Genomic DNA, 17,257 nt, shown 5'->3' on the forward strand with positions numbered 1-17,257 from the left:
TGTTCTAAGTTCCTTGGAAAACCAGAACGGAAACTTGCTACGAGTAGGAGTGCGCACAGGTATGTACTGGCGCATACCATTGAGAACTATTTCAGTGAAGCGACTGACTTGTTCGTCAACATCGCTGATTTCGTTTAAGACGGACCAGTCGACACAAGAGAAAAAACTGAAGAGACCAAGATAGTCGCCAAGTGCATAAGCGAAACGGGGGGAATTCCCCGCACGATTTGAATTAGCAGAAGGTGGGACAGAAACCGAAGCCGTTATTAGAATTTGAGGATGAAATTTGTCACAGCGAGTAAGTGAGATGTCAGATGTCGAGACACGAACATTTTCAAAATTAGATAAACAAATGTCAAGAACATTACCACAATAGTTTTCAGTTAAATTGTGTTGCTGCAAGGTGTTAAAAGCTATGAAATCTAAAAGCCGGTTGCACTTACTAACTACATCATGATTGTTGTGTGAATATGTAAAGGTATTCCAGTTAATACCTGGAGTATTAAAATCCCCTAAAATGAGCAGTTTGTGCTTGCTATGAGAAGTGATAACATATTCAATAGAATGTAGTACATCATCGTAGGCAGGAGGAGGCAGATTAGGGGAAATATAGAAAGCTGCCAATAAGAGTTTTTGATGTCGAGTTAAAGTTAGCTCTAACCAGACAGATTCTTCGATGGTTTCCAGGTCGGAACGCCGAACGCACTGCACGGAACTGTCAATAGCAATGAGCACTCCTCCTCCCTTTTGTTTAGAAGCTGATTCAGGGCGGTCACTTCGAAAAACAGAATAGTTATTAGGAAAGAAGTCACCTGAGTTAACTTCGCTAGACAGCCAGGTCTCAGTAATTACTACAGCCAAATAACAAGAGGCTAAAACATTGGAAAAAAATACAGGTCCCTTAGTCCGAAGACCTCGGGCATTTTGGTAATATATATCCAAGTTAGGGTTGACTGCAATCAACCGTCAGCTCTGAACGATCTAACATACCATCCAGGAGTTTTCCACGAAAAGCCTTGAAGATGCAGCCCGTAGGCCACATCGAAGGGTCAACAAGTTGATCGTAGAATTCCGCGCTGACTGTGAGGTAGAAGGACGAGTAGGAGTCATATTTCGTTTTCAACCGCCGGCAGGAAAGGGGGGTGACGTTCACGGACTTCAGATGGTTCATAATAATAATAATAATAATAATAATAATAATAATAATAATAATAATAATAATAATAATAATAATAATAATAATAATAATAATAATAATAATAATAATTGGTTTTTGGGGAAAGAAATGCCGCAGTATCTGTCTCATATATCGGCGTACACCTGAACGGCGCTGTAAGGGAAGGAATTAAGGAGTGAGTGACAGAAGAAATGAAGAAAGAGGGGCCGTAGTGGAGGGCTCCGGAATAATTTCGACCACCTGGTGATTGTAAGGTTTCTGGCGACAGCCGGTGGTCTTATTCAGCTGCGTATTCGGCCCGGACACCTGCAACCGGGGTCACTGCACGGCGATAGGCCTCTTGGTTCCCACGGCCGGTCCTCGCGTGGTTTATTGGATTCGAGACGGAGGATTCCACTGCCGCTTGTAAACAACATTGTTCCGGGAAGATAGACCGTGCCGCACGGAGGCAGTTAGCGACCGCCAGAACCGAGCAGGGGTGACTCACCCCTTCAACTGTGCCTGCTCGCCGGCGCCTCGCCCATTCGGACTTCCCGGAAGACGTGTCCGACTTGACAGCGTGAGAGCTGTCGTTCGGACGCGAAGACAACGCTCTCTTTGGTGGGGGCGATTGTCCAGCGGCACCCTCTCTCTCCGGCGAGGCATGTGACGGGGGCGTGTCCCTATGTGAAGTGGTGTGTGTGTACGACAACGCAAGTTAGGCCATGCCCAACCTGGCGAAGACCTCCTCGAACCTGGGGAGTCCTAGGGACCGGACCCTTTTTAAACCGAACGACGAGTGCCGTGAAAAAGGAATCCTCGACCATCCTCAGATCTTCCCAGATCCTCCGACCTTCTCTAATCACCCTCAAATGGGTTCCAAAATCTTGTAAAATATTGCTACGGTTGTGCTTGTGCTTGGAACGCTCGTGCTTGGTGCGCTCGCGCTTGGAACGCGAACAGGACGAAGTGCGTTTCTGCTGCTGGGCTTCGCGTGCCCGGTTGTTCGGCTGCGTGGCTGTAAGCTGTTTCCCTGTAAATATATTTTTCCCTTTTGGTGTGCACATCTTCACGTTACATTATTGGTGGAGGTGCGGGGTAAACGTGGGCGAAAAAACCACAACATCGTCGAGGTAACATAGACATGTGGACCATTTAAAGCCGCGAAGCAAGGAGTCCATCATTCTTTCGAAGGTAGCTGGCGCATTACAGAGACCGAATGGCATAACTTTAAACTGATATAAGCCGTCCGGTGTGACGAATGCCGTCTTTTCGCGGTCATTGTCATCAACAGAGATTTGCCAATACCCGGACCGAAGGTCAATTGAAGAGAAAAATTTGGCTCCGTGAAGGCAGTCCAAAGCATCGTCTATTCTTGGGAGTGGATAGACGTCTTTTTTTGTTATGTTGTTTAGGTGCCGGTAATCAACGCAAAAGCGCCAGCTGCCGTCCTTCTTTTTAACCAGCACAACTGGTGAGGCCCAAGGGCTCGACGAGGGCTCTATGATGTCTCTACTGAGCATCTTGTCCACCTCTTGCTGTATGATGGTGCGTTCTGTACTGGACACTCTGTAGGGTCGTCTGTGAATAGGAGCTGCGTCACCGGTGTTGATGCGATGCGTGACCACAGATGTTCGAGCCAAAGGGCGGTCATCGAAGTCAAAGATGTCGCGAAAAGGCGACAGAAGATACCGAAGGTCGTGAGCTTGCCCTGGTAAGAGGTCAGCAGCAATCATTTTTGCATATTCATCAGGTGGTGGGACGTCAGAGTCGCGGCAGTTCGACGAGGGTGGGACGCTTCTCACCGCCGATACGACGCATTCGGCAGCAGGGCACAGCGTGGCGAGCGACATACCTTGTGGGAGCGGCTGAACGTAAGAGGCAAAGTTGAGAACCGGAAGGGACGCTTGATTTGCCGACATGGTGACAACTGTATGCGCAAGGGCAACACTGCGTGTAAAGGGCACATCAGGAACCGGAGTAATGATGTAGTCACCATCGGTAACATTTGCTTATAATTCGTCGCGGCATGATACCACCGGCTATTCTCCTTTCTACCTTCTGTTTGGTCGGCATCCTGCGCTGCCATTGCATACATTACTACCGAGTTCTACTGCCTCGACCACAGAGTATGCACGTGACGCCATCTCCCGAGCAACTATGGCCCGTGAAATCGCCCGAGACCGGCTCACCGCATCTCAGACCTACAGAAGTCAGTTTACGACCGCCGGCATCGCCCAGTACACTATCCGCCGGGCTCACTCGTCCTCCTTTGGTCTCCTTCTCGCCATGTCGGTCTCTCTGAGAAACTTCTACGTCAGTACAGTGGCCCTTATCGAGTTCTCCGTCAGGCGACCGACGTGACCTACGAGATTACACCTCTTCATGCTCCGACGTCGTCCACTAGCCCTTTGACTGACGTCGTTCATGTAGTCCGTCTCAAACCGTACCACACGCCTGCTACATCATCCACTTAGCACCGGGACGGTGCTTTTGCCGCCGGGAGTTATGCTACGGTTGTGCTTGTGCTTGGAACGCTCGTGCTTGGTGCGCTCGCGCTTGGAACGCGAAGAGGACGAAGTGCGTTTCTGCTGCTGGGCTTCGCGTGCCCGGTTGTTCGGCTGCGTGGCTGTAAGCTGTTTCCCTGTAAATATATTTTTCCCTTTTGGTGTGCACATCTTCACGTTACAATATGTAAAATAGACCCCCTGTACAGTTTCCTGCATAACCAAGTCCGACAACGTCATTCGGAGAAGGGACCTGCGGCGCTGAGTCAGCTCATTCAAGGACCCCTCGTCCCCAACAACTGGTTGGCAGCAGCTGGGATGGACCGTGCGACATCGTGCTTTCTCAACCGGTAAGCGTTTCGGCATTTTGCTATAGGATTCGCCAGGCTTCAGATTTTGAGAGAATGATCTAGAATCACTTGGAAGTGTATGTCAATTGAGAAAGAGTAATCTCACGACATTCTGCAGATAGCATTGCCAAAGCGGAGAAAGCGTTGTCATGGACCTTATGAAATTGTCAAAGTCGGACTTGCTGCTGTTATGCGAGGAACTGTCAATAGAAGTACAGGGCAAAATTACAAAACTTGAAATATGCAAGACAATTCAAAAACACGTAGAGGACGATCAGCTGGTAGATACGTGGAATTTGGTACAGGAAGAAAAAGAAAAAGGGAAGCGGAATGGGAAAAAGAGAAAGAACGGAAAAAGTGGGACGCTGAAAAAGAAGAAAGAAATCTAAAGCGATTGCAGCTTGAAAGCGAAAATCGAAAAAAAGGCGACATTACGAGAGCCGGGTCTCCTGAAAGAGCAAGCGATGTAGAATCATATAGAATGAACAGATTCATGCAGCCCTATGAAAGTGGAAGGGACATAGGATTGTACCTGGGAAACTTTGAGAGAACTTGGAAAGGGAGAACTTTGCTCGCAGTACATGGCCGCAACGGCTTCTGACACTGTTGCCAGGTGAAGTAGCTGAAGTCATAGCGAGACTTAGGACACAAGACGCAGCTGACTACGAAAAAGTCAAAGCCAGCCTGCTAAAAAGGTACCGGCTGTCAGCCGAAGCTTTCCGACAGCGCTTCAGGAACACAATGAAAAACGATAGCGAGGGCTATCCGGATTTCGCGTATGGCCTAAAAACGAATCTGCTAGAGTGGCTAAAAGGAGCCGAGGTTTATGAAAGCCGAGACGAAATAATCAAGTGTTTCTGCCTTGAGCAATTTTACCGAAGCATTCCCCAAGTGGTGAAACGGTGGGTTCAAGACAGGGAAAAAGTCGACACAGTTGAAAGGGCCGCTGAGCTAGCAGAGGAGTATGTTTCGCGCAGAAGGTTGAGCACTGAAGAGGGTGCGTCACACGCTCGAAACGCGATGCGAGATAAAGGGCCTAGCAGAAAGACGCGAAGTGCTAGAAGTTCGGAGCAATCGGAGGCAACGAAGGTAGCGCCAGAAAAGCGTGAAGAACAGGCGAAGAGACAGGGAGCAGACAAAGCCGCGAAAAAAGAGTTTGAGGCTAGTAGGCCATTTCGTTGCTACAACTGCAATGGTGTCGGGCACTTTGCAGCCAAGTGTACAAAGCAACGTTTGGTGTTCTCGTGCGTCGAGGATAACGACGAGAATCTAGAGCTCCATAAGCCACACCTGCACGAGCTGCACGTTAACGGGAAACCGTGCAGGGTGCTTCGTGATAGCGCCGCGACGATGGACGTTGTCCACCCGTCTTACGTTTCTGTGGACGATTTTACGGGAGAAGTCTCGTGGATAAAAGAGGCAGTAGAAGAACGCAGTGTATGCCTTCCCATAGCTAGAGTGAGAATTTGTGGACCGTTTGGAGAGCTAATCACTGAGGCCGCAGTTTCGAAGGCCGTGCCACTTCAATATCCTTACCTCTTCTCGAATCGATCAGACCAATTGCTACGCGAGAGAGGCCAGAAACTCGGAAGCGGGGTGATACAAGCTTTGAGAAGGTCGAAAACTCGTCAGCTCGCATCTCAACTAAGTCAGATTCCCGAACCTCAGGTAGCCAGAGACGCACCAGCCAGCATATCGTTACAATCAAATGAGGAGGGAAGGAAACCAACGAGGAATGAAAGCCAGACAGTGGACCGAGCAAATGAGCGACGAGGGACTTCAACCACTAAGTCGGTAGAGGAATCAGAAAACGCTGAAGGATCCGTTTTATCTCCAACATCGCGTAGTTTTGATCGCCTTCTGCAGGTGAACAGGGAGTCCGTAATAAAAGAACAGAAGCAGGATCCCACTTTGGAAGGACTGCACCTTACAGCTAAAGAGGGCATCGCGAGACGCAACATAACGATGCATGAGAAGGGAGGCTTACTATACCGACACTACCAGGACAGAAAAGGAAAAACATTTGATCAGCTGGTCGTGCCCGAAAAATACAGAGCGGACACTCTGAGTCTCTGCCACGGAAATGGCTGGGCAGGACATCTGGGAATCAATAAAACAAAGGAGCGGCTATTAATGGAATATTATTGGCCGGGTTGTTTCAAAGATGCAGAACGCTACGTAAAATCATGCGATGCGTGCCAGCGCGTGGGCAAGCCGGGAGAGACATGGAAGGCTCTACTGAAAATTGATCCATTGATCTCGGAACCCTTCCGCCGGCTTCTAATAGACACAGTGGGCCCTTTGCCTAACATGAAATCAGGCTATAAGTACTTGCTTACTATGCTATGTCCCGCCACAAAATTTCCCGAAGCAATTCCGTTGAAGGACTTGAGCTCCACAGAAATAGTTGACGCCCTTTTGTCAGTGTTTGCGAGAATAGGATTTCCGGCCGAAATCCAAGGCGATCAGGCGACAGTCTTTACAAGCGCCTTGACGACCACATTCCTAGAAAGATGCGGAATAAAATTGTTACACAGCTCGGTGTACTATCCGCAGTCCAACAGTGTAGAGAAATGGCATTCGGTGCTGAAGCGGGTGCTACGCGCTCTTTGTTATGAGCATAAAGCAGACTGGGAGGATTGTCTGCCGGCTACACTTTTCGCTTGACGAACAGTCCCCCAAGAAGCTACGGGGTTTACCCCAGCAGAACTCGTGTACGGAAGAGCCCTCCGCTCTCCCCTCCGAATGCTGAGAGAAATGTGGGAAGGGACAGGAGAGAACCAGACAGTGGTTGAGTACGTGCTTCAGCTACTGGACCGCCTTAAAAACACGAGGGAATTAGTAAACCGAAATATGAAAGCTGCCGAGGAGGCCGCCAAGGTCTATTACGACAAAAACGCGCGCCTTCGAGGCTTCACCGCGGGCGATCGCGTGATGATCCTCCGGCCATCGAGAAAAAACAAGCTAGAAGTTCACTGGGATGGTCCAGTAGAAGTGTTGCAAAAACTTTCGGAGACGAATTACGCACTAAGGGTTCCAGGCAAGTGAAAGCAGGTGAGAATGTATCATTGCAATCTGATGAAGCCGTTCGTGGAACGCAGCGGGATCGTCAATGTGACTCTAAATGAACCAGAAGAGCTGGACAGCGAGAGTAAGGGTTGGAAGGGAGCTGCGGACGCTAGTGACAACGTGAAGAACATTCTGGCTCACTCCGTGAATGCAGATTTCCTAAGCGGGACCGAGGTCGACACGCTAAAGCAGTTGTTGAGCGAATTCGCTGACCTATTTAGCAGTCGCCCGGGAAAGACACACCTCCTGACACACGAAATCGAGCTCACGTCTGATGAGCCGGTGCGGTCGAAACCCTACAGGGTATCACCGCGGCAAGAAGAAATAATGAACGCGGAAATTCAGCGCATGTTGGAGTTAGGGGTTGTAGAGCCAGCGGAAAGTGACTATACCTCACCGCTAATTCTTATTGAGGCCCCAGGGAAAGATCCTCGTCAATGCGTGGATTATAGAAAGCTGAATGCAATTACCAGGGATCAGCTATACCCGATTCCCAACATAGAGGAAAGGATAGAAAGGGTGAGCGGCGCGAAATTCTTTTCCACCCTCGATCTCGTACGGGGATATTGGCAAGTTCCCCTCTCAGAAAGCGCGAGCAGGTATGCCGCTTTCATCTCCTTAGCCCTTAATGCTTAGTTTTGGGTTGAAGAATGCCCCCTACAGCTTCTCGAAACTCATGGACATCGTACTGAAGGACATGCAGTGCTTTGCACTCCCTTATTTAGACGATGTGGCAATTTTTTCGGAAACCTGGCAAGAGCATCTAGAACACCTAAGGACCGTGTTTTCCAGTTTACGACAGGCTGGACTGACACTGAAGGCAGAAAAGTGTAGATTTGGTTGCGCACAGGTGACGTACTTGGGCCACGTTGTAGGCTAGGGAACTAGGAGCCCATCCAAGTTAAAGATTGCCCCGATCGCAGCATTTCCGCATCGACGGACGAAAACGGACATTCGCTCATTTTTGGGATTAGTTGGGTACTACCAGCGATATATTCCTAACTACTCACAGCGGGCTAGTCCCTTAATTGACGCCTTGCGAAAGGGAGCACCTACTAACGTAAGTTGGGATAACCAAAAAGAAAACGCCTTCAAAAGCCTGAAGGAAGAACTCGTGTCCCAACCCTTGCTCAGGACCCCTGACTATGGGAAAGAGTTCATAGTCCAGTGTGATGCCAGTGATAGAGGGCTGGGTGCTGTCTTAAGCCAAGTTGGCTACGACCATGAAGAACACCCAGTTCTGTACATCAGCCGCGAACTGGCCAGTAGAGAGGAAGCGTACAGCGCTTTCTAAAAAGAGTGCGCGTGTTTAGTTTGGGCAGCGCAGAAGTTGTCGTGTTACCTGTACGGAGCAAAGTTTGTATTTGAGACTGACCAGTGTCCTTTAACGTGGCTGCAACAGATGTCCCCCAAAAATGGTCGCTTGCTCAGATGGAGTCTGGCTCTCCAACAGTACAATTTCTCGGTGCGTTATAAGAAGGGGAAACTGCACGGAAATGCTGATGGCTTGACCAGACTGATGTAAGCGGGAGAACTAAGAGGAATCTCCTCCTGTGTGAGTTTTTTTTTACTTTGTTCCGAGTAATCCGGCTGTGGTAGTTTCAAAAGGGGATGTTTCGCGCTCAGTCGGCACAAAATTAACCCAAATTTGAATACAATTTTTTTAAAAGTGTATTGTTGTCAATGGAAGAAGCCTCGTGATTCTTTGGCGAAGTCCGAGCGCTTGCGGGTGGGGCAGTACTTTGCCGTTTGGAACGTCCCACCTGCGCTTTCCTTTGTTGGTGGTGCTTTGGGTTCTGCCTTGGGGGCGATGATATTGCAATCCAGGGGACCAACACGGACGCCATCTCATCTCTTCCTGCCCAGCGGTCGTCAACGCTGGAAATTCGAGATTTTTCGGGCCGCGGAGGAGCTGTAAGGTTTCTTGCGACAGCCGGTGGTCTGATTCAGCTGCGTATTCGGCCCGGATACCTGCAACTGGGGTCACTGCACGGCGATAGGCAAATTCGTTCCCACGGCCGGTCCTCTCGTGGTTTATTGGATTCGAGACGGAGGATTCCACTGCCGTTTGTAAACAACATTGTTCCCGGAAGATCGACCGTGCGGCACGGAGGCAGTTAGCGACCGCCAGAACCGAGCAGGGGTGACTCACCCCTTCAACTGTGCCTGCTCGCCGGCGCCGCGCCCATTCGGGCTTCCCGGAAGACGTGTCCGACTTGACAGCGTGAGAGCTGTCGTTCGGACGCGAAGACAACGCTCTCTTTGGTGGGGGAGATTGTCCAGCGGCACCCTCTCTCTCCGGCGAGGCATGTGACGGGGGCGTGTCCCTATGTGAAGTGGTGTGTGTGTGTGTGTGTGTGTGTGTGTGTGTGTGTGTGTGTGTGTGTGTGTGTGTGTGTGTGTGCGTATGTGCGTGTGTGTGCGTGCGTGTGTGTGTGTGTGTGTGTGTGTGTGTGTGTGTGTGTGTGTGTGTGTGTGTGTGTGTGTGTGTGCACAACGCAAGTTAGGCCACGCCTAACCTGGCGAAGACCTCCTCGAACCTGGGGAATCCTAGGGACCGTACCCTTTTTAAACCGGACGACGAGTGCCATGAAAAATGAATCCTCGATCATCCTCAGATCTTCTCAGATCCTCTGACCTTCCCCCATCACCCTCCAATTGGTTCCAAAATCTTGTAAAATATGTAAAATAAACCCCCTGTACAGTTTCCTTCATAACCAAGTCCGACAACGTCATTCGGAGAAGGGACCTGCGGCGCTGAAAGAGTCAGCTCACTCAAGGACCCCTCGTCCCCAACAGGATCTATAACGTGCACTGACATCACACAGCCCACGGGCGCCTTAGCGTTTTGCCTCCATAAAAACGCAGCCGCCGCGGTCGGGTTCGAACTCAACAGCGGCGGGTGCGTTCTTATGGAGGCAAATTTTCGTGAATCCAATTTTGACACAAAAAAACATATGATGTGGTGATTGTAATCACCGTTACCCCTTTTTATCCGGGAAAATACTCTACATGAGCGCTTCCAAAATATGAAGCCGTGCTATACTCCGCGACCACGTTTACGGCAATGGTGCGGCAGCTGGGTAGCCAGAACGTGCTACACTCACTTTCAACGTCAAATGCCGAGAAAGAAAAAAAAATTGGGGGTGGTTTAGCTGTGGTTAAACGTGGAGTGAGCTGGCCGAGTGCCAGTCGCCGGCAGCAGCAGCTGCTCCGCACGACGTGGCTGGTACGTGACCAACCACGTGATGAGCCACGGCGCCGAGCCACCGGCAGCGGCTACGCACCACGTGACCGACCACGTGACAGCGTGGCGGCGCAGCCACCGCCACGGCACCGCCACGCTATCACGTGGTTGGTCACGTGGTGCGGAGCAGCCACAAGGTGGCGGCGCCGCCACGGCGCCCCAAGCTGAAGGCGCGTAATGCTACCGTAATGTAGCTATCGCTATAAAGGATCTGTCCGCTTTATGACATAACGCTACATTCAAGATGCGTTCGAAATTCAACGCAACCAATAGCGAAACTAGAACGGACACCCTCACCTTCCAGGTCAGAGATGGGGGTGAGGTGTAGGGAGAACCAGGCCTTGTGGAATATCCTGCGGAAAAGCTCCACTGTGATTGGGTAGTCGGGGTAAAGGGTGGCGTGGGTCACGATGCCTCCGCATATGATCACCAGCAACGCCATGCGCATGAAGTTGGCAAAATCACGCAGAACCTGGAAAGAGAAAGTATGGAATTTGCAGAAACAGCTGCGAAACCTGGTGTTTGTAAAACGCATATGTTTATGTACCTGAACCATGTGCATTGCATGCGCGTTATTGTAAGTATGTTCAGTGTTTGCGTGCCTGTACAAGACTGGGTAAACAAATGCTACCCACATTCCAATAATCAAAGCACAATGTGCACTTCGTTTGCACCTCCTTATTCCTTGCTTAAAAACGGGATATTACATGCACTTTGTAGGCTGGTGCTGTAAATGCATTCCACATTTTATCGGGCTCGCTCTTGTACAGCATCAAAACATTTCATGGTTTTCGCTTACACTGGTTCGAAATTTGCGCTTCTTAATGCTAGTGCAACCAGTATATGTAGGGAGAGATCTGAAATGTCCCCAGAGATGGCTGGGAGTGCATGACCTGTAACACTCGCAACGTCGTCTCCACTTAAGTTACTCAGCTTTGGCCATAATGATCGGCCGGAGCGCTGTTATAAATCAGGATGCGAGGAATTTGGGATCCAATTAGTATTTACGCCCATTCAACAGTGACAACTGATTTATTTCAAGGTCCGCGACCACTGGTGCGGCGAGAATAACGCTATTGCAAATCACGTCGTATTTTAAAAGCTGAACGCCCCAGTGGCCCACCGCCACTGCCGGGATCTCGCTATGAGGGAACTTTGATTTTTCCATGATTTTTCCTTTGATTGCCCATTCTGAACGTATGTGAGCGCGTATAATATGGCCTGCAATTTGGAACAGTGAGTGTGGTAGCAGTGAGTTAGCGAGAAGATGTAATCCGTTTTGAAAGAGGGCACGCGCACTCAAACGCTTCTGGTAATATAGAAAAGAAAAAAGCAAGATGAGCTTATGTCCTTCGACAAAGCCTAAATCCTGTCGCGCCCCGCCGAGCCGCTTATATTTTTCTAAGCCGAGCGAATCTACTAGCCGCGCTGGGCGTCAGCTGACGCTGACGTAGATCGCTGTAGTAGAGGAATCGCTGCCGCAACGCCGGCGCGGCATTACAAAATGGCGCTGGCCAACAGTGCTGTGTGTGACTTTTTACAAATGAAAGTTTGCACGGGTTAATATGAAACACGAAGACGACGATTCGAGCGGTAATTTATCCGAGTGGGACAGGAAGACGGAATTCTATCTCGTGCATCTGATATTCACTGCCACAGGACAAAGATTGCTACCTTCCTTGATGTGTTCAAAGAACACGTTCGTACCTATCCTCTAGCAACTAGTGCTTTATTCTGGCCAAATTCACGAGTCATTTATCTTGTTCGGGGTTTCATTTGGCGCTGATAGTATGCTTGCACGTGTGAACGTAAATTATCGGGCAGATGGGTAAGTGCACAGGATGACGCGACACACAGGTAAAGATTGGCTTCAAATAAAACTTTTTTTTATTGCTGCACATATTGTAGTTTTAAAGCGATGAATTCAATCACATTCTGCAAAATCTCAAAAGGATGCGCAATGATGCTGGCATCACACGCTCTGGGCTCTAATACCTTAACTGGAAACACTCCTTGCTAACACAATTTTCTAATCTTCAGCTAGAAATGTGCAGAAAACAAACACAGTACCATGAGTTTAACTGTGTATAGAAGCGGCCCCAACTGCGGGGATATGGGCAGGTAGATGAGCGTCTGGCGGTAGTAGAAGTAAAGAAGTGCCACGCAGATGAGCACTTTCCCGTTGTACGGGTCCTCGAACAGGCCGATCCTGAGGAGCCTTGAGCACAAGTACGTGACACCGAAGAACGTGATGAGGAAGACTTCGATGCACTTTGAAAGCAGAGGGACGCTTGCGTTTGTCTGGAAAGAAAGTATTTTTTCGCAACGTTCATGACAACATTTTTTTAGCAGTCAGTGAGTGGTTTTGAAAGGATCAATGGCTTACGAGGTGCAGTCGGTAGGTGCGGTCGATCGTCTCTACGGCGATGAGAAAAATCCACGCGACGCTGATCGTGTCCAGCGTCGGATTTCCGCATGAGGGCCACAGTACAGCGATGCTCATTGTTCCCAAGAATAGCATGTAGAAAATCTGCAATAAAACGCGCGGAATATACATAGAAGTTTTGTAGGATCAACTAAAATGCCTGGTAGGAAGCGCTAATGTTTTCTTAGGCTTTGCTTTATAAAACGTAGTGCTGACTGTAAACAAAAGAACTAGCAAGATTTTTTGCTTTGATTCCGAATCCACTATCTGCACAGATATCTATGAGGATCCAAGCGCATTGCCCATTGCTTTGTTACCAATGGAGACAAGCAAATGTGCCGCTGAACACAGTTTACTGAAGGCATCTGCCTAATCTTTCATGAGCGCAAGTTTCACTGCAGAGCCTAACCCTCATTCGAAGATGAACCGAAACTCGCTGCAGACTAAGAGGTGCATTGATTAGAATTACCTGGTAGATCCAGAACTTGGTGATAGGGGCATTCCACATGACGTAGACCATCTTGTAAATAGGCGGGTTCTGTTGTATAAATATGCCTTCTTGGCCCATCGTGCCTCCGGTGTCGTAGCGGTCGCATTTCCTGCGGGGACCCACATGAACTTAGTCGAATCACAGTGTCGTTTAAAAACGAAGTTGTCAGCTATGACTAACGAGCAGCATCGCCTTATAAAAGCAGCTCCAGTATGAAAAGGAACGCAGCGTTCGGCCAATGATTACTTCTATGTTTGAGTGGTAACAGAATTCTTCTGTCTTTTAAGTGTTTTCTCTAGAGACGAATAATCTCGAAAAACTTCTGTAACTTTAGTGCGGAAATAGACAATTTCTCTCGGGAAGAGTGGCCGTTCATTTTATATTTCCGCTAGCATTACATAGCACATTGCTTGGAGCTCGATAATTTTACCGCCTTCTCTAAGTTACAAAATTGTTCTGCATGTTGTAATCGACATTTTAAGCCTAACAAGTCCAAGCCATTGTAAATATATATAACTCGAGTATTGTGAAACATCTCCGTAAAAGAATCAAAACGTCAATTATTTAGTAGCTACAAATTAAACGCGCAAAGCCTAAGGCACGCACCAAGAGTAGTGTCGCACATATACTTCAGTGAATGAGTTCACATGTCCTTAACAGCTCTCCCGTTTAAAGTAAGTTGCAGAGATTGCACGTCTATGTGCCGCTATGTAAAAAAAAAAAGCAGACAGTTGGTTACAGTCAATGTTGCAGTGCCATTGATGGAACATTTCCTCTTATAAAAGTTAAGATCATAGTTTTAATGATAGATATAATTATTTTCGCTCCAGTTCACCATGGCATGCAGTGTCATGAGTGCATACTTTCTCTACGAGGTATGTTTATAAGGTGTATTTGACTTTTTAAATGGCGCAGAATGGCGAATTGCAGCAATGCCTCAAAGCCACATTATTTCTTTATAACCGGCAATAATACCTAAAAGGACACACAGGGCCCAGGGAAGATAGCAAAAAATTCGCGTGTAGTTAGCTTTCAGGTGAAAAAAGCAGAAGGAAACAAATACACGACTGTGACTTCTATTGCTACCGCAGCGGTGGCCCTGTGGTTGAGCATCCGCCTGGCTTGCGGGAGGTGCGGAGTTCGATCCCCAGTGCCGCCGGGTACCCACCAGTGATACAATTGGCACAAGCTTCCCCTGGCCTTGTGCTCGTCTTAATCAGGGGGAAATGCTTGGGAAATGGGTCCTTGACCCCACCTTGAGCAAACTAAAATACCCTGTGCCATGGCGCTCTTTGGCCGCAGACGCCCTCGCGCTATAGAAATTCACTATCATCATTTCTATTGCTACCTTCCACGTCGAAAAGCAGTACTTATGTACCATCGCACAGCACCATTGACTTTCCCGTGCGTAGAATACTGCAATTCCACTTTCTCATGAACCTCACTTTTCCGGTACGCGGCACTGCTCAAGTCGAAGTTGTGATCCTCGGTTACTGAGAGACCGAATTGATGTCACTCCAGTAGATAAGTTGAGGTTAGACGAGTGATTTGAGCGCACAGATCCTGTAGACCGAAGGGCGACGTGCTGAGTCATGTTTAATGTGTATGCCTATCATTTGAACGAATTTTTTTCCGAATGAGGGACTGATTACCCGAACCATAATGTCTATCGCTTCAGATTACGGGTAGAGCAATCGCAAAAAAAAACAAGCAAGAGAAAATCCAATTACTTACACATTTTCTGTGATATTCTTGGAACTGTAGTCTTTGTCAAACTCTTCATCTAGAACAATAAATAATTGGCGCCTTTAAACAGGAACACTAAGGTATGAAGCCCACAGAAATCTCCTTACCCTCTCCGTACTCCATTTGATGGGGATCACTCTTGAAGCGCACCCAGATGTACATGGGCAAGACTGTGAACGCACAGAGGATGATCTGAAATCCAATGAAAACTTCTATAAATTGTGGCTTTTGTTTAAGTTGTCTGACGTGTACAGATTCTCTCTGTCAGCTCTAGTAGTCTACACAAAGCCCATGTAATGGACGTGCACTGCAGTAGTATAAATGTAAAATACCGGTGCAGACCCTCAACAGTGGGCGCGTTAGGTATGAATCGTGTAGAAGTAAAACTGAGACAAAGCAAATCAATCGTGAAGTCTTGCTCGTTGCTTAAGACCTGCAAATTATTGGTTAGCAAACCATAAAAATTTTATTAGAAATCAGCCACCTTCATATTGAACTCCCTGAATGAAACGAGCGCTGCCAATAAGAACTTCAGAATTAAATGCTTTTGCAGCCACGTGCTAATGTAGTCTAGGGCTTAGCTGAAACACGCCTGGTAGGAGATTGACATAAAGGTCGAGGCAAAACAGCGGCCTCTCAAGAAATATTGCCTTGTTCTCAGTGCGACGAAGATATGAGATGCTTGCTATATTTAGGCTTCAAGATAAGCTCCAGGCAACCGATATACGCACTAGAAAGGGCACCGTCACCATAATTAAGTGTGTTCTATATTCTTTGAATGATCTCGGATTCCGATTACAGACGACTTCAAAGATTCGTCTCCGTTGTTAGGGTGCGCGTGCTAGATAGATAAAGAGGAGGAGGGAAAGGCAGGGATGTTAACCAGAAATGGGTTCTGGTTGGCTACCCTGCACTGGGGAAGAGGAATTAAGGGACTAAAAGGAGGAAGAGAGAATGGAAAAAAAGGCATAACACACACACACACACACAACGCTGTCACAATTTGTCACTAAATCCACTCGCTCTCAAGTAGGCAAAGAGTGCCTTGTATGCCTTGAGGGCATTCGACTGCTGTGACCACGGACCGAGGATCTTTTGCTCTGTTAATGGGCGAGGATTGAGGCGGTCCAGGGCACAAAACAATGCATGTCTTGCACTCGCAAATGCAGGGCACTCACAGAGAAGATGAGCGATGGTCTCCTCACAACCACAGCTTTCACAGGCAGGGCTGTCGGCCATCCTCATCCGGAAAGCATAGTGGTTGGTAAAAGCAACACCGATTCATAAACGGCATAGCAATGTTGCTTCGCGACGTCCTAAGTTATGTGGAAGACGAAGGCGCAGTCCAGGGTCCAGTGCCTTGAGGCGGAGGTTCCAAAACTCTCCCGTGTTCCACGCTGAAAGTGTGAGCTCCAGCGCCAAAGGGCGAAGCCCACACGCAGCGTCAGGTATTGATATTGGGATCCTCTGCTCTGTTCAATGTTATGCCTTTTTGTTTTATAGTGTCCGGCGAATGGATCAGTCAAAATTTTGTTTTTAACAGCTTTCAATGGTACGTTTTCTATAGCAAACGTTAATGTACACTCCGCGTACTATTTGGCCACTTGACCTCGAGCTCATATGCTAACTAATGACGGACGTGGAATTTGGCCAGGATAGAGGGGAGAATCCGCATCGCACCGAACGACCTAATACTGCGATCCCCACGCTCGGCCGTGAGGGTTAATGAGGGCTTCCTTAATACGTTATGATTGGATAGTTGGCTGTGAATATGTAAGACTACAGCGCTGTAGCAGCACGCACAAGGCAAAAAAGGGCGAAAACACAGCGCCTGTGTGTGCATTCTTTTCTTGTCTTGTCCGTGCTGCTGCTGCGCTGCAGTCTCATTCGTTTACGAGGATCTTCCGTGTTCCACTGGCGCTGCCGTATCCTTCCTCGTCCTCTAACAAATGATTCGCGCTGTGAAGCTACCGTTTTAGCCGCAGTCATAAGTGATTAATCTTTTCTCTCTCCTTGAAGAAGGTGTTTTGTTTGTTCCATTTTTGCGACGCTTTTTAGAGCCGAATACGGCTGGTACCGCAAGTTTTTTTTTTGTGTTTGACGCATGTGGTAGCCTGCGAGTGCATTCCAGAGTTTCTAAAATGCAAAAAGCTTGGCGCTTAAAGGAATATGAGCGAAATTTATACCTTTATGAACCGTTCCTTATTCGCAAAACGGTGATAGGCCCCTAAACTTACCCTCCCTTCGCTTATACAAAAAGGCAGCCT

General features: G+C 48.3%; 1 pseudogene across 1 annotated transcript in view; it reads right to left on the reverse strand.

Moving 5' to 3' along the window:
• Positions 1 to 17,257, reverse strand: part of LOC144134719 (protein ced-11-like) — a 101,304-nt pseudogene that overhangs the window by 38,509 nt on the left and 45,538 nt on the right. Inside the window, exons 13-18 of the transcript XR_013315223.1 lie at positions 15,098 to 15,182; positions 14,979 to 15,027; positions 13,224 to 13,353; positions 12,716 to 12,859; positions 12,400 to 12,630; positions 10,627 to 10,801 (exon numbers count right to left, since the gene is read on the reverse strand). The product of XR_013315223.1 is annotated as a protein ced-11-like (transcript). The remainder of the gene's footprint in view (positions 1 to 10,626; positions 10,802 to 12,399; positions 12,631 to 12,715; positions 12,860 to 13,223; positions 13,354 to 14,978; positions 15,028 to 15,097; positions 15,183 to 17,257) is intronic.

The sequence above is a fragment of the Amblyomma americanum genome, chromosome 5 (assembly GCF_052857255.1).
Source record: "Amblyomma americanum isolate KBUSLIRL-KWMA chromosome 5, ASM5285725v1, whole genome shotgun sequence".
NCBI classification, from domain to species: Eukaryota; Metazoa; Arthropoda; class Arachnida; order Ixodida; family Ixodidae; genus Amblyomma; species Amblyomma americanum.